Source organism: Cygnus olor, chromosome 3 (assembly GCF_009769625.2).
Source record: "Cygnus olor isolate bCygOlo1 chromosome 3, bCygOlo1.pri.v2, whole genome shotgun sequence".
Lineage (NCBI taxonomy): Eukaryota > Metazoa > Chordata > Aves > Anseriformes > Anatidae > Cygnus > Cygnus olor.
The window spans coordinates 47,278,969-47,296,871 of record NC_049171.1 but is presented as its reverse complement, the minus strand read 5'-3'; the positions used below and the strand labels follow the sequence as shown (position 1 = coordinate 47,296,871).

Sequence of the window (17,903 nt, the reverse complement as noted above, 5' to 3'; positions counted from 1 at the left end):
CAACATCAATCTCTTGTGTTTTGTACACTTTTACTGTATCTTAAAAAATAATAAATTAATTGAAAACATTTAACAGAGACCACTGTCCATTTAATGACCTGCTGTTGTTACAGTCTTTGGGAACTGAATAGAAAAATGGTTTTATTATATCCATCTATGAATTAAATTCCAGTGCAGTATTTGCAACCCCAAAAACACCACTAGACACAGCAATCTACAGTGCAAGTTTATGGCATAATGACTCTTCCTCACTAGATGAAGTTTGCAAATACCATACAGAAGTCGAAGACAGACATTAAAAACAGAGAAATAACAGGACTTTCCTTTCCTATGAAAATATTTTATGAATTTGTATTTTTAGGAAATTATTGGATAAAAATATGGAAGTTCAATTCTCCTTGCAACAACATGATGTCTATGAAATTTGACTTCATTGAATGTTATATGGGCAGGACTGGGTCCTCAAGTCAGTACTGTATCAGATCCTCACTGGTATAACCTGTCAAAACTCAAGTGGAGCTGGTGTCCCATCAGAACTAATGTAAGACATACAAAGTTTTTCTGGAAATAAAATAGTAGATACATAAAGGATTAAAAACATTTCTTCTTGCGCTTGTTAGCAGCATATTGAAGAAACACATTTTTGAAAATGGCCCTTACAGCTTTGCAGTCAAGTTTAGAATTTAGTTTGAATATTTTCACTTTCTGCAAAGTCCGTATCACCAACAGAAAATAAAATCAAGACAGCATCTGAAACGTGCTTTATTTTTTGGCATCAACTCTTGTCCTCTTGCACGATTTCCATGCGAAGTTTTTCCTAACTACAAACAAAAAGGACATCTAGATCTGAGTGCCTGTAAGAACTAAAATTAATGCATATATTATTGGTTTTCTACACTTCTCAACTGAGTCACTTGAAACGTTGTAATTACATATATTTCCTGCTTCAATAAAATGTTGGTGAAAGGTTTAGTTCCTACGGTCCTTTATAGCTCTGGAAGAACTGTCAAGGTGGAAAGAGGAAAGTCACTTTCCAGTCAGTTCAAAGGAAATGGAGAATGCTCATTTCCACTTGAGGAATCCACTCTGTATCAGGCTACACAGACATTTCCATGTAACTTTTTCAGTGCAGCATCTGGGCACAATATTTTCATCTTATTGCCTTTTTTCCCTGAAGATATTAATAGTTTATAAACCTCAGGGAAAAAAAAATGGGCATAGGGTGAGAAGAAGTTTGAGCAAAAATGTATGATTATGCAGTTAATCACATTCTCCTCAGAGCTGCTGGTGGTGGTGTGGTGTGGGGGGAGGTAGTAGGATTTATGATTTTTCACTTGCTTCCAAATCTGAACACACACACACACACACACGTATCTCATTTTTCTAATTTTGGCGCTTATCTATCAAGCTCAATTACTTTGCTTCATTACTTAAGAAAGCAAGTTCCATTAAAAACATGCTGAAATTCTAAAGATTGCATTATACTTTCAATAGTAAAGAACAAGATTTAGCTTGAACTTTTGAAAATGAGTGGCTCCCTACTCCAAGACAGTTTTCCCATGTCTAACAAGGACTAGTTTACTAACACTGCCTTGAAAAACGTTATTAGTGGCTTGGAAGAGAAAGAAAAATAATTTATTTCTCCTCTTTACTGCCCAAATATCGCTTGAGTCTTCTCACCACACAAGATGTACACACTTAGCATTTTCAATTACTTCATATGGATGATGCAGTTCAGTAACTAAAACATTAAGACACTTGGCAGACACAATAAAACGATTCTGGGAAATAGATGTGGGGGGCAATGTTTCTAAACTTCTTCACATCACACAAATTTCTAATAAGAGGGTTCCTAACAACAGTCTTCAGGAACCTTTAACCATAAATATAGTATAACTGGGAAGCTATTTATAATACACCTACATCTGGCAAGCTAGACAAGACTGGAATGTTTCTGAATATAATGACATTCCTTTTCAGATGTGACTTTGAGGGGGACAGCTACCTTCACAGGCTTGAAAGGGGGATTAGAGCACATATAATTAATAAAGCATACACCATCATACAATAGAAAAGCCGCAAAAGGCTTAAAGGAGGAGGAAAGTAGGGAAATGTTATCCCATCTTCATTCCACGCTTCTGGAATGTGGGCAGATCATAGTAAAAGTTTAAGTGGCAAGAAGATTAAAGGAAAACTGCTAAAGCCAAAAAGGACACTCACATCATCTGGTGCAAGTCAGCCGTGTCTCTACAGACCTCAGTGGAGTTACACTGATTTACGCCAGTCAATGTTTTGGACCGACGGCTTCACAGAAGATACTATCGATTAAATGTGTGTTCTGTTTTGATTAAAAGCTGCTCTTGCCGTCAGAGCACATCTTGCCCCAGCTGGAAGCCACTCTGGCATTTTTCTTTTTGCTAGAAAGCACCCTATAGGCAAATTCCATAATAAAAAAATAAATGTCTACATAAATTATCAACTACTGTTTGTTATTATTTACCATTTTCTGGCACATACAAGCATGCCAGCCACTTTTTCTGAAAATACGCTGAAGACAATTCCCTGCCCTGAGGATCTTAGAGCACAGGGGCCAGTCAGCTCTGCAAACACAAGGCACTGCTTTATGGCAAATTATTCCAACTACTTCAGATCCTCGCAGTAATAAGGCCTGTAATAATTCCTTACGCATGTTAGCGATTTCAGGTCTTAAAGTGATGAACGCGGCAAACAAGGCAAGATAAAACACAAAGATACATATTAGGGAGAAAAGGCCCTGCACCCATTTGGTCGAGACGCACCTACAACTGTAAATCTTCCTGAACCTGAACACTTTCTCTGTAGGCTGACTGCACCCAGTTCTCACAAAAAGAAGCAAGTCTTGAAGGCCTTATCTTCCAAAATGTCATTGTGCAAGTGCTTGATGTTAAGCATGTGGCTTCTAATGTGATACATTGCTAATAAAGAGATCCCTAACGTTGGTTTTAATAAGAAAAGAGGAATCAGGAACGGTGACAACAATTCTTGAATAGCAACACCCATATGGTTTCAAGCTTAGCCACCCATCCCTGCATCGAGCAGTGCAACTGCAAACACTGACAAGCCTTCCGCCCAGCCTTCAAAGCAAAAAGAAAAGTGGAACATGAGGCCAACTGTGAAACTGAAAGAGCTATCAGGTTTGAGGAGGGCTGGAGGGAGAAAACTCATAAATTACAAGGCGTAACAATGCATAAAAAAACACTTTTAACTTCGCATCCTGAATATTGGAAAGCCACAATCATGATTTCAGAGCATCCAAAAAGAAGGAGTAACCTATCAACTACCAGCAAGTGTCTCTAGAAGTACTGTGCCTTCACATTAGCAGGTATCTTTCTAAATGTTATTCGGACCTCACAAATATGTAATTTTACGGACAGGGCAGATCCACACTGTGAAGGAATGTCTCAAATCAACACATCAATATATAGTGAATTATATGTAAAGGCAGACTTCCTTCTTTGCCCTATTCTCTGCACCATAGCAGTCTCACGATACTATTTCAGTCGTGTCTCAGGTTGGGTCTTTCACTTTTACAAAAGCTAACACTTACACAACGTTTTGGCTATAATGTTATTGTCCACCCATAAAGATAACAAAAAAATCTGTTAGACAAGAAGCTTTTACAAGAAGTATTCATTTGTACAAAGCTTTTTGGAAAATAATTGACAACTTTCTTTTATTATTTAACTATTGTTACTTTTAACACGTAGGTAAAATCTAGTTAGTTTTCAATAGTCTCGAATAAATGAATTTTGCAAACAAAGCAACAAGAAAACAAGTTTGTGACAACAGATAATCTGCATTCATTGTATTAATTTTCAAAAATACAATCTTGGATGTTAGGAAGAGTATTTCCAAATTTATCAGTTAAGCACACAGCACTGTATTTCAGTCATAGACACAAGACATGAAACATTTATTATGAAGTGCCTTAGCGAGCTCCTAACAGCTGCTGAGAACACGAATGTTCCTACGGCTTTTGACAAGATTTAGCAGGTTTGGAAATCACAAAGATGAGATCTAGCAAAGGTATTTTTAGGATCAAATCTCTCAAAAAATAAAAATCGTAATCTAAGCAATCATACATGCAATTTGCAGTTAAACTGTCAATTGTGCTACTTTGCCTCTTCTGTAGTCTCACGTTACATTGCAATCTTTTAACTCTGCAGTGGAAAAAGTCACTACGAGCTTTAGAGGTACTCAAAAAACTTTAAAACTCCCACCGTGAAACAGCTTGCTGTTTGTAAGTGTGGATACTCCTGAAATTATATTAGCTGCTTTTTAAAGGTTACCCATTTCAAATCGAAATTGACGGAGCAGTCAATTTCACTTCCATCCAAAATACTTTACGGGAATTACTGACTGTTTTAACGTGTTAGACATATTATAGTGACTTATCTATTTCATGTAAAATTATTTCCTCTTTTGAAGTGTTTGATAAGTATTCATTTGAAGGATGCAGTGCCCCACATAAATTTATTACTACTGAAAGACTTAATAAAATGACACTGCTAGAAGTAGAAGCCATAGGAATACTGTAGCACTGGAGATACTTCAAGGTAATCTAATCAGCTTTTATTTGCCTGAAAGAAATTTAGAGGAGAGGTGTATTCTGAAATTCTTCTAGTTCAACTCAAATCAGTATTTAATATTTACCCGTCAAAGCGAAACAGAATTCATCTGAATGGGAGGACTCAGACTTGAGTTAATTTGTCATCCATGATTATCACTTGGAAGTTCGCTGACTTTATTAAAGACAACTACGGTGTGATAAGGACAGCAGAGACACTATTAACCATGTCATTTAAATTGCTTTAGTTGGCATTGTGCCCAAGTCCTTCAGATCAGTATATCAACACACTTGTTGCTGGCAGGGACTCATTTAAGGGGCGGGGGGACGGGGGGGAGGGAGGGAGGGAGGGAGAGAGGAACTCTCGCAGGACTGAGTATGCTGTACAGATTTCTACAGTAACTCATGAGAATAAGCAGTATCACTTTGTATTTTTGATGACTAAAGGAGAGAATGACAAAATAATGACAACCAAATGAAAGATGCTGTTCATCTTAAGGAAAAAAAAAAAAAAAAAGCCTTTTACAATTGCTATTTGAAATTACCTGACTTTGTATTTACTGGAACAGCACTTTTTGCTTATAACTGCAACACACAAACAAAGTTCCCTCCAACACTTGCTCTGCCAAATTCTGTGATCCCATATCTCCCTCACCCTTGCCTCCTCCCCAGGATCTCCTGCTTTCACTTCATTCAGCCTGTACAAAGGAGAAAAACTCCGGTGGCTGGGCAGAGTTTATTTTCAGAAGCAGTTAAGAGTCCTTTCATTTCATTTCAGGCAAGAACCATGCCACAAAGTAACATACAACACATTTAGGAATGCTGAAGGGAAGAAGGTATGAGGATTTTTCCTTCTGATTCATGTGGAAATTAATACTAACGTATTTGTTGAAAACAAATCTAGTTGCTAAGTTAGGCATATTACTTTCACATGCAGCAAACAGTTGCAACAAGAACTTTTTCACTGTACTTTTCATCTCCTGTTTCCCTAAGCTTACTCTATCCTGACTCAAGAAAGAAAGAGTATCCCTTTTTGGGACGGGAGGAATCCATCAGTTCTAACAAGCACCTCGGCGCGTACCAGCAGCCGACTTGCTTGCTGGAAGAGCTGTGCTCCCCGGTGCCCGCACTGCGGCCAGCACAGCTCCGTGTCCCGTTCACCACTTCTTGGGGACACGGGCACAGGGGGTCTGCTGGCACGACGGGCCTCCGCTGCATGGCCAGCGGAGCGGTAGCCGCACAGTACGAGGCACCAGAGGATGCAATCGCTGGGGGAAAAGGCTCTCTTACCTTCTGCAAACCGTCCTCTGGCGTCTTCAAGTGAATGATCTGGAGACACAAAAACAAAACCCCAAATGTAACAGCGCAGCTCGCAGCCAACCCCGCCGCCTTGCCGCCCCCCCCGCGCCCTCCAGACCACTTTCCCACCGCCTGCACCGTGAACGGCAAACTTTCCCGTGGCATTCATTTTTTACTGGCGAGCCATAAAATCGCCCGCTTGTCCAATTAATGTGAGCATCATCGTTTTCATTTACCTTTCACCATCTCCAAGGAAGGGAAGCAGAGGGGGGGGAAAGAGGAAAGCAAACGCATAAAAGAAGCTTCAGAAACACGAGTTTCAACTCATTTACAATCCCAGATAAAGGTTAATAGTTAAACTTCTTCCTCTTCCTCCCACCCTCACAATTATTGATGCCCTTCAAGAAATGAAATGTTTTTTTGTTCTCGTTTACCAGAGGCTAGACAAACTGTCAACATCTCCACTTTATTTACGGGTTGAGCAAGAGCAGTTCCTCAAACATCAACATTTTTTACGTTAATCCTGGAGAGAATCCACTTCTCTAAAACTACGAAAATTTGCCAACTTCTGTAGTATTTATTTTTAACAAACTAGAGCGGGAGCCTCGATCTACCTCCCCTGCTCTCGGAGGAGAGGAAGGGGGGATGCACGGCTCGGCTCTCCCCTCTTTAAACCCTTTCTTCCCCCCCCTCCTTCCCACACCTCTCAGCCCCTGCCCGCTCCGCATCCCACCCCCAGCACCTCTCCCCCGCCGGTTCCCCACCTGCTCCGCGTCCACCGGGATTTCAACGGAGGGAACAAAATCTGCCAAGCGCTTCCTTTTTTTTTTTATTATTTTTTTGGTTTTTTTTTTGTTTGTTTTTTTTTTTTTTTTTCTTCAACCCGTCTGGAGGTTTAAACCTGCAAAACAAACACCTCTGTTGAATGCAAACTAAGCTTTGGGGGGGGGGGGGGGGGGGGTCCGGGTTAATTCCTCGGCAGACGGCTACTCGCAGTGTCTGGTTACACAAACATACCTGGGGACAGGTTGGAGAGGGGTCCCTGCGAAACCACAGCCGGGGACGGGGCGGGGGGGGGGAGGACAAAACTCAGAGCAGGCACGAAGGTGGGATTTTGGGGGGGGGGGGGGCTCGGGGGGAAGGGTTAGGGATGGGGAGCAGGAGGGATGGGGAGAGGGGAGGTTTAATATTGGGATGGGATGGGGAGAGAGCAAGCAAGGCGAGGGGCAGCGCCCCCGGGGGTGCCGCTGGGGCTGTGGGGAGGGGGGAGAAGGGAAGGGGGGGTGGGTTGTCCCTTCGGGTGGCGGCGATAACAAGTAGTTGCGTACGGCCCAAACAGCACAAAGGAAGGCACGGCGAGCCTTCCTCGAGGGAGGAAGGAGGGCGGGGGGGCCAAGGGGGGCAGGACCGGGCTGCGCTGGGGGCGGGCGGACGTGGGGAGGGGGGGGTGTCGCGGCCCCAGGGTGGCACCGGGGGCGCTCCGCCGCCCGCCCCCCCGCTTACCTGCCGCTGCCCGCATCGCGCCGGGCACAAAGGGGCGGCGGCGGCGGCCCCCCGGGGAGCTCGGGGCCGGGCCGCCGTCAGGGCTGACAGCGGTGCGAAGCGCTAATTGCGGAGCGCAAGGCAGCGACCCCCCCCCCCACCCTCCCCGGACCGGGCCGCAGAGCAGAGGCGGGGCCGCCGCCGGGGGCAGCGCTGCGGGGCGCGATCCTGCACGGCCCGGCCCGGCCCGGCCCGGCCCGTCCCGGCCCGGCCCCGCGCTTCCCGGCTGTCACATGGCGGCCGCCGCCGCCCCCGGAGGGTTTCGGGCCGCGCCGCGCTTTCGCTTTGGCCCCGCCGAGCGGGGGGGGCCTGGCCGGGCCGCCCCCCTCCTGCCGCCCCCCCGGGGCTCGGAGCCGGCCGAGGGGATGTGGGGGGTCCTTGGAAGGGCTCCCCTCAGGCCCCGTGGTGGGTCTGGGCACAGGGTGCTGCCAGCCCCCCTCTGGCCCTCCGAGTAGTAATAATAATAAATACTACTAATAATAGGAGCTCCTGGCTGGGGAAGGGCATGCGGTGCTGCAGGGGCTGGGGGTGCTTTCTGTGGCTGTTCCTGGGACAGACCTTGGGTACAAACCAGTCCCCTCCGGATCCCCACGATCGCTTCAGGCAGTTTGGCTAATGGAGGTGATGGAAATCCTGCTGGTGGTGCACGTGGAGGGAACGCTTCCAGCACGGGGCAGGCACTGAACACGAGTACGTTGGGTGCTGCCTCCCTGCTCCGTTTTGCAAGAGCAGTTTAATCAGAAATGGGAGTTAGGATTTTTGCCTCACGCCCCTCTTTTACCGTAGGCACCCAGTCTCCTAGACATGGTCCTCGTGCATGGAGAGGGAGTTCCGCCCGTGAGCACCACTCACCTAGACATCGACACTGAGGGACTGAAAACAGCAGTGCCTTTTTCCGTACAGCCTGTTCATGCACTTCGTGTGAAGCGCCCACCACGGGCACGTGAAACACGTAACGGAGCTGGTGGCTCCCAGCAAGTCCCGCAGACGTGGCGGCACTTCACTAATTACGGCCTTCCTGGGCTGCGTGCAGGGAGAGCAGTGCGTGAGGCAGACAGCTGCCGTGACATCCTACCAGTGCTTTTACGTGAGCACTGTCATTCTGGCCGCCTCTCAGCTGTTGTCAGACATGGCACAGCACACGTTCGTGGTCTTTGGTGGACCGGCCTGCAACCACAATCCCCAGAGCCCTGCTCACAAGCACCGCAGCGAGTGGTTGGGTTTACCCAAAGCGGAGCTGATGCCGGTGCCCACCATGGGTCTGTGCCTGCTGGGATGTGCTAGTTGGTCCCTCGGCACCTCAGCCTGCCCTCCGAGTGTCTGGCGTGTTTTACACAGCATGAACAAGCAAAATACAGTTGTAGTGGTTTTTCTTTTTTTTTTTTTTTTTTTTTTTTTTTTTTTTCAAAGTGCAGCTAGATAAAAGGCTACCGCCCGGAACAGATCGTATGCATTCCAATGACAACAAACAAAGTCTCAGTACTGCACATTTTAGTACCCGGACATGAGGTTTCTGTTTCTGAGCTAGAACCATTGGACTTGCTACTCACTGCTACATGTAGCAAAAAAGGCTGTGACAGTTGTGTTTGTGGTTTTTTTTTTTTCCTTTTTTTTTCAGCATTTATCACGAGGCATCAGGAATTTCTGATAAATCATACTCTGTGAACAAATACTCCCTCAAAAACCCTTTAGTAGTAGGTCTGTTATTTTGAATACTTGTTAACTTGCAGCTTAAATTGCAGTTGAGACCAAAAGCATGTTGTAGTCCTATTCCATAGCATTCCTTATCTTTATTTAATTTTTCCTTCAATTACAAGGACAAATTTGACCCCTTTTATCTGTGTTTTTCTATAAGAAATCCCCATGAAATCAAGGGCACTAGACAGCAAGATACTGCAAAATGGCAAAATAAGGCAGAATCTGTCCCTAATTATATGTTTCCCTCCTCACATCCCCTCTCCAGTGACAGCATGCTCACTGCCCAGAAACAATGTCCTGAAGTTAAAAAAGGAACCATTTTACAATAAGTGAAATGCAGGGAAACAATAGCCTAATTTACCAAATAAGAATAGCGAGATATCATCCCCGAAAGAGTAATCCAGATAAAAGAAGAGAGAGTGAAGAGATGATCAGGCAGTCCTTCAGGCCTATCTGCTGATGCTGCCCAAGAGATTAAATCTGCCCTAACAAAACAGAGCGAGGGTCTGGAATAATGTTATCTTCCCTCTCCTCCCCTCCCTGCTCCCCCTGCCCTGCTGCATTTTTATCACGTTCTGCTACCTCTGGAAGCACTGAAAACAAAAGGAAAGGGGGAAATGCAGAAAGTGAGAGGAACTTTTTCTTTCTTTTTTAGTTTAAAAAGAGGCATCCACCTACTTACTTGTTATCTCACTTTCCTTTCAGGGCATTTTATGCTACATATTTGCAATAAAAATATCATCACACAAGGATAAAGGTAAAGAAATATCCAGTAAAGTTGAGTCCAAACGTCCATGGTATTTTAGGTAAATGATATTTTTGGCTTTGTTTGCTTGTTGGCTTTTTTAACATGAGAAAAGCTGGTCTCAGGGAAGTGAAACATATTCTTAAACCAAATGTATGAAAGTATTTCCACCTTCAAAATTACAGGGAGGAGAGCTGCCTAGCAGAAAAATATCATAATGATCTGTAGCAAAATGATGAGTGCAGAGCAGCGGGGAGAGGGATGAGTGAGCTCAAAGCTGCCCCTTGAAGTAGTTTTCACAATATTATAATTTACCAACATGTATGAGGAAAAACAAAACGAAACGAAACAAAACAAAAACCACATAAAGGACAAATTAAGATGTATACCTGGCACAAAACGAAATTTGTTTCCAGTTGCTTGCAAACTCTGTTCATGATTTAAGTAGTTCTGAGGTTATTTATGATAATGGTATGCATGAGTCTAAATGACATCCTGTTCCGAAGAAAAGAGCTGACAGAAAAGTGCTTAGGGGCAGTCTACACCCTTTTTTGTCTTCGGGCCATAAAGACAACCAATGTACAAGCTGTGACAGAAGTGTAGCGCTGGGGTAAGTGGGCCAGCAGTGTTAAATACAGTGTGGAAAGGTGCTTTTGCCACAGCAATTAGAGAACAGCTTTCTGCTCATGGGCTGGACAGATTTCCTATGTCCTTGGACGGGACATTGTGCCTCAGTTTTTTTCTCTGTAATGAAAGGAACATTTCCGTGCAATGCATGTAGTGCAGTCCCCCAGTGTGTAAGGATAGTTACTTTCAGGTTTGTAATCTACTGCAGCAGTCTCACATGGAAGGTGCTCGATCCAAAGTGGCGAGGCATCAATTTAAGACACTTCCTTCCCTCTGAAATTTCAGTTAGTAGAGGTATTGGTATTGAAACTCAGTCCATACTGAGGGAGAAATTACAGTAGTGGAGTCCTGGAAATTTGCTGTGGGTTTTCTTTCTAAGCTTCAAACAGCTTGGATTTAGTGAAGATTTCTTCTGTCAGCTGCCCCACTCTGCTTCTCTTGTCTAGAATAGGTGTTTGGCAGGGCAAAAATAGTGTTGCAGGTCTGTAGGGGTAGTTTATAAGTGTCAGTAGTTGCCCTTGAGTTTATTTGAGATTTAAAAAAAAAAGTATTAAGTCACTGTTTGTCCAGGGTGCTTAGAACACCGGATATGCCGGCACTATCTGATAGACTGCAAGCTGCCCAGATGTGTTAAATTAAAGTTATTCTTATTAAAAGTTTCTTTAAAAAAAAAAAAAAAAAAAAAAAGGAAGAAAAAAAAAGAAAAGGGTGGAACTTTTCTCTTTGTAGTTTTAAAGAAACTTTACATTGCATGGTTGTACTCTTTTCTAGTTCCACTAAAAACAAACCTAAGTCCCCAAATTACAACACAAATATAAAGATTTCCTGTAGTAATTACTTGATTTGGAAGGGAAAGTTAAACTGATTCTGCCACATGTGAAGAACCAGACAAACGGTCATGAGTCTTACTTTGAGTAGGTTGAGGAGGAAACATTTTGTACATTATTATTTAGACAGTTAATAATGTTTTTGAAAGCTCCCGAGTCCCATCTTCAAAAATTTGGAGACTTAATATTTTTCTGTCAGTCAATGAGTCATCCTGATTCACATAAGGTGCCATAATAACATGGAGAAAGGGAAAGAACATTGTTTGATTTGTCCTACATAGTATTTTAGCATCATATTCAATACTTCTGTTCTGTGAATTCGGTTCCAGGCTCAGTGCTAGCAAGTGGGACTAAAAGCTGTCCAGGAATGAATGCTGCTCTGAGAGAGATGTAGAAACAGGGGAATGGTAATGCTAATTCAGTCCAAGGATTATTCAATATTCAACCTCAAATTATGGCTGGTTGTGGATACTTCAGAGGAAGCTGCAAGAGCCCCAACAAAAAGCATTTGTAGATTAATCATCATCACTAACCTATCTCTTGTTACTTGGACTTCCTGAAAAAGCATGAAGATTTGCATCACTTCTAAATTTGATAGTACAAAACCAGTATTATCTTTATTAGGAATATAGCTCTCGCTTTCCATATATATATTTCTTATTTTCTGGTTCCATCCAGACCTTGTTTTTAATGGCATCTTATGACAGTGAGTTCCACAAGTTAACGATGCCTTGCACAGAAAATTCCTGAGATCTCTTTTCCATTTCCTCTTGCCTTGTTTATCTGTTACTCATACAAGTCATGAGGGTGGCCAAGAACTTCCTAATCTACCTTACATAACGCCCATTATATTTTACACATCTGTGTTATTTGTCTTGCCTTCTGATTATCCCCTACTCCCCAAAGCAGCCATCGTTTGTTTCAAATACCGCTGTTATCTGCATCACTGACAGTTCATGTTGCTTTTCCCTGAGCCATTTTATTTCTGCTCTGTTGTTTTTGAGATCCCATTCCTGGCAGAGGCTTCCCACTGATCTCTGTGATGACCATGCTTATGTAAACCTTTCTCCCACTCCTGCCTCCCCTTTCCTATGCTAGCCAATATTTAATTAGCTTCCTTTACTGTTGCTGCCCTTTGACCAGAGGGTTTCACTGTTATCCACAGTGATGTCCAGATTTCCATCCTGAGTCACTACGGCAAATGTAGAGGCAGAACAGCGAATGTGTTTTTCAGATCTTGTGTCTGCCGTGTAACATTTGCCAAGCTGTTACCCATTCCCCTGGCTGCCTTGGGCCTCTCTGAAATTCCTCCCAGTCTGTCAAGCATTTGGCCAAAGTAACCACTTGCACTGCCTCAGATGGATACCGCTCAGCTGCGCTTATCCTTCCCTCCGCCCGACTGCGGGCAGCCTGGGCTTGCTCAACTCACTTTAGGAAAGAAAGTGAACAAGAGCTGCGGAGCCTGGGCCATCTTTGTGTCAAAGGGGCAGGCTTTCATCTCCCGATTACAGTCCTAGGTAAATGGAGGTTCCCTGGGGAACGGGCCCTCCTCTGCTGGATGTGATTTGGGGAGCAGTTGTGTTTGCAGCCTTTTGCACTGTCTGAACCCCGCTTATCACCAGGTAGGCCATGGGAACTGGAAACAAATATTTTTTGGGGGGGTTGTAACAGAGTGCACACTGAAGTGGGGGTCTCTTACTTGTTCCCAAATATTCTTAAGTGTTCGCAGTACTAGAAGTGATTAAATGACTCTTTTCCCCTGCTCCGTTTGGATATATCTGCTGCAGGCACAGGAGAGAGCCCCTTCCCTCTGGATTAGTGTTAAAGTGAGAGACATTGTTAAAAGGCTAATAAAAAATCAAGGAGCCATAAATACTAAGTGATTTTTAAGTAAATATGTTTTTTTTTTTTTTTATTATTATTCTTCCCAAGGAATGCTCAGCTGTTAGTGTTACGTTTGACAGCTTGTAAAAAGGTGAGTTTTCACTGAAGAGCAGGAACAGGTCGAAGAGAGACAAAGGCATGTTCTGAGATAAATTGAGGCTAGCGGAGGTATCTGCTCCCCAGATTGAAGGTGTTGCATTACTCTGCGCAATGTCCAGAGAGGGAGAAGTCTGCACAGCAAAATGGTCATAAAATACATTTTTTGTAAGGAAGACAGGAAATGTTTCTGTCCAAAAAAAAAAAAAAAAAAAAAGAGAGAGAGAGAAAAGAGGGGGGGTAAGAGGGAGAGCATCCCCTTTAGTGCAATTTTCCCATCTGGTGAAACAAAGTGAGAGAGCTCCCTCCCTCCCAAACTGAGTATCTCAAGAGCAGCTCTGTGCCTTGTGGCAGCAGTGTCAGCCCCAGGGCCAAGTTTTGGGTCCCCCTGCACTGCCAGCCCTGCACACCCAGCGGTGGCACCTCTCGGGCAGCTTGACCAAGGCAGGGCAGTCAGATAGATCGAAGCTGGGCTTGCTGTAACATCATTTAAGGACGTCATTTACGTCCTTGTTTAAGGACGTAACTCAAAGGTCACTGTATTGGCCTGGAGGAAAAACACTTGCTGTCTCGTTCTTCCCTCAGGGTTTATTGCCAGCGTGATTATATTTTCAGGAGTGACAAGGGAGGCCCTGATCCATAAATCTAGGGGAGATAGAGAGTGAGCTGATTATCAGACACCTCCTTCCCCACTCCGAAGTCAATAACCTCAGCATCTTGCAAGGTTACTTTCTGCAGGAAAACGATCTCTCAGGCAGGCTCTGCCCAGTTGCTCAGTTGCAGCCAGACTGCCTTTCCCACAGCCTTGAAACCAACAGCTTGCCCACTACCCCAAAGCCCCCACGACCCCTTCTTTTCTTGCTGGTGGGAAAGAGGTCCTCACTGAGAGGGTTTGAAGGGCTGCGGGTGATTTAGGAGGAGAGTAAGCGCTTGCTTGAGGGAAGGCTGCTGCTCCCCACTTCCAAAATCAGTAGTGCAGCTCTATCCCCTTGCAAACACGGGGCCCCTTCCCTTTGAACCTCCCCAAAAATGGTTCAGCGGTGTTTGAATGACCAGGAAACCGCTGAGACTGTGCAAAACGTGACATTTAGGACAAACCAAGGAAGACATCCGCAGCCTCCCGGCGTCCGATTTCCACCCGCAGGTAAGTTTACTGCTACGGGGCTACCGGTGCCTTTCCCGAAGGCAAGTGGCGAGCTCGGCCAGCCCCTATAGCAGCTCGTTTGGCTCCCGGGGGGCTGCCCGCAGGTGGGACTCGGGCTTTGTGACCCACGCACGAAGGGACCGCGTCTGAAGTAGCCTCTGCGAGTGGCTCCAAGCGCACGGCACGGCTCGGCGCGGCTCGGGCAGCCTCCTGTCCCTCCTGTCCCCTCTGTCCCTGCCGTCCCCCCCACCCCGTCCCTGCCACCCGCGGCATCGCGGCGCAGAGGAACGAGTTAACTCCTCGGGCTCAACCCAAAACCTTCGCCGAGGGATTTCCTGTTTTAGCACCAAACCGTGCCGTTTAAAACACACGTTAAAGGGATTTTGCTTTCACGTAAACCTCCGGGAAGAACGACAATAATAAAATAATAATAACAATAATAAAGAGCCCCCCCCCCCCCCCCCCCCCCCCCCAACGATGCCCAGCATCCTTCCCGACACCAACCCGGGCGCGCACCGGGATTTGCCCCGCCGGCGGCTGATCCAACCCCCAGCACAAGGACCACAGAGAAAGAAGTTCCCTTTTATTTTTTTGGGGGTGCGCACTGCAGAGCAATAACAGCATCAAACTGAGCCGAATACCCGCGTTTCCCCCCCACCTCCTAATGCAGGGAAAAAGCAAAACCCCCCCGGGCCGTGCCAGACGGTGCCGTGCGGGCAAGGGATGCACCAAATCTCTCCCACCTCCACGGAGCGGTGCGGAGCCGGGACAAGGAGGTTATCCCCTGCCAGCCCTTCTCGTGTGCCGCTTGGTTAGGCGTATTTCTTTCTTTTTCTTTCTTTCTTTATTTTTTTTATTAGCCGTCTGATTTTCTTTTTATTTATTTATTTTTTTTTTTCGCCGCTACGAGGAGTGCGGTTTAAATGCTCCACGGTGGTCCCGGCACAATAAAACCACGTTCGTTTTCACATCCTTCCCAAAATCTTTCGCCTCGTTGCGGCTCGCGTAAACAGATTTTCCGATGTGACTGGGGGGGGAACAGCACTACACGCAAGCAAAGGGCAGCGCGGGGATCGGGTTGGATAACCACGGGCGGAGCGGGCAGAGGAGAGCAGAAAGTAAAGAGATTGTCTCCCAGAGCGCGTGAATTTATTTTATTATTGTTATTATTATTTTTTTTTTTTCACAGAGCGGGGCGAGGTAGTTTCATTAAAGCACAGATCATTTTGCCCTCGCCTGATGGGCGATTGCACAGAGCAGCGTCGCGGGGAGCGAGGCGAAGCTTACGGGAGCGGGTGTCGCTAATTAGAAAGCAACGAATACCGGCAGTTCCCGGACATTTCGCTGGGCAGCGGCGCAGGAGGAGCCGGCGGAGGGGCAGCGCTCTCTGCCTGCCCGGGGGCCAGCTCCGGGACGGCTCCGCACCGGGGGAATCGGCGCGGATCCCCCCGCCGGGCTGCGGAGCCGAGCGCGGCGGCCGCCCTGCGTGCGCGCAGCCCTCCGCGGGCCTCCGAGGATGCCGGGGGGGGAAAACCCGGGCTCGTCTCCTCCGGGGGGATCCCCCCCCGAGCCCTCTCCGCGTTTCTTGGGGGTTTGCGCCGCCGCCCGCCTGCCCGCCCTTCGTTTCCACGCATGGCTCCCGCTCCCCGCCCCGCCGCGAGTGGCCGGCGCAAGCTCCGCGCACCCCCGCGGGACCCAACGCGGGGTGGTGACGGGCAGGGAGGAACAGGACAGCCGACAGCCCGAAGGGGTTAAAGCGAAAGGCTTTGCGGCTGCCGGAACGACAGGGGAGGGGGAGCGAAGGGGGTATGCAAGAGGGTGCCGCAGCCTGTTGATGACGGGTGGGAACCACCTGGAGGTCGACCTGTGAGGGGGGTAAAACATCCATCCATCCATCCATCCATCCATCCATCCATCCATCCATCCATCCACCCCTCCCTCCCTCTATCCCTCCATCCCTCTCTCCATCCCTCCATCCCTCCATCCCTCCATCTCTCCATGCATCCCTCCCTCCCTCCCTCCCTCCCTCCCTCCCTCCCTCCCTCCATCCCCCGCGGTCCCTCCCCAGCAGTGGGGCGAGGCTGGGACCCACCTGGGGAAGGCGTGTGGGGCTGCAGGTGCGCGGTGCGGAGCAGTGTGGAGCGGTGCACAGCAGGGAGCGAGGAGGGCTAAGGGCAGCCGGAGCAGGGGCGAGCGGCCGGACCCGCACCTATGGCCCCAGCACCAGTGGCCTCCATACAAGGAGCTCAGGGGGTTTGCTTCCGTGGGCCGGGACCAGGGCGGGTGGGCTTTTCCCCAGCAGCAAAGCCCAGGGCGGTGTGAGGGGCTGGCGGGGAAGGGTTCCCCGCTTGTATTATGCTGGTGTTGCTTGTCTGACAGCGAGTGGGTAAACGAGAGCCGGCTGAGCCCTCCTGCCAGCCTCGCTGGGGCTGAACTTGAGGTCAGTGGAGCGCCAAACTCCTCCGGGGAAGGAGGAAACAAATGTTCGTGGATCGGGTATCGACAAACTTGAACAAGTGGGAGGGGGAGAAGGAGAAGGGGCAGTCGGAGCTGCCTTCGTAAAGCAGTAAACAGCGGCGTTGGGACAGAGTTGAAAGGAAACTGCCCAGCAGCTGCTTGGAGTTTCCCTGTGAAGTGCTTGTCCTAGGCTCTCCCCCCGAGCGAGGAGAAAGCCCTTTACTGGAAGCCAGAAGTCCCCCCGCCCCCGGTAGATGCAACCTGCGGCAGAAGTCGGCCATCCCCGGGCAGGTTCCCCTGCGGGCTACGGTCAGGCCTGGGGGAAGCCGGACTCAGAGAAGAAACCTCACCACTGCTGATTAAGGCCTTTAAACGGGGACACGATGTGCTCCAGTGTCCTGGCCACAGTGGCTTCGCCTGCCAGGCAAAAGGTGCCCATCCCTTCGGCAGGCTGCGGGTGCCCATTAAACTGGCCCAGGGCAGGCTGGTGAGGGGAGAGCTTCCCACTGATTTTTACAAACTGAGAAACCTTAAGCCTGTATCAGGTGACGAGAGAGAGGGGGAGATCAGGGGGTTTCAGCACTTGCAAATCTCTTCATTTCATCACTTTAAAAAGGAATTTTTATCTCTAACCATACTGAAGATAAATGATCTATTAATAATAATAGTAAAAGAGAGTTCCAAGCAGAGAGACCCAGATATTCAGGTTTTTAATGGACTTCTGGTTTAGGATTGATTTTCTGAACAATGCTTCAGCAATGGTTTTTCATAAGGTACAATATTTGATTTTTCCATGAGATATCAAGAACAGATGCATCTAAGTAAACAGATACATATAAGTGCAGACACTCACAGAAGGCAGTGCTCATTTTGTCCATGTGAGCTTGGAGAATGATTTATTTTTGTAGCCCTTAAGCATAATAATAATAATAATAGAACATATGTGTCCATTTTATTGCTGTATTTCCAAAGTTCATA

At 46.9% G+C, this 17,903-nt stretch overlaps 1 protein-coding gene across 2 annotated transcripts in view; it reads right to left on the bottom strand.

The window, feature by feature from the left end:
* Positions 1 to 17,063, bottom strand: part of PRDM1 (PR/SET domain 1) — a 111,861-nt gene extending 94,798 nt beyond the window's left edge. Inside the window, exons 1-3 of one of the 2 annotated variants that reach the window (XM_040552354.1) lie at positions 16,561 to 17,063; positions 6,670 to 6,806; positions 5,897 to 5,935 (exon numbers count right to left, since the gene is read on the bottom strand). The gene's annotated coding sequence lies outside the window, so the exon portion shown is untranslated. Of the gene's footprint in view, positions 1 to 5,896; positions 5,936 to 6,669; positions 6,807 to 7,408; positions 7,582 to 16,560 lie in introns of those variants that run through there. The other variant, XM_040552355.1, reaches the window with a different exon arrangement.
* Positions 17,064 to 17,903: the final 840 nt, after the last annotated feature.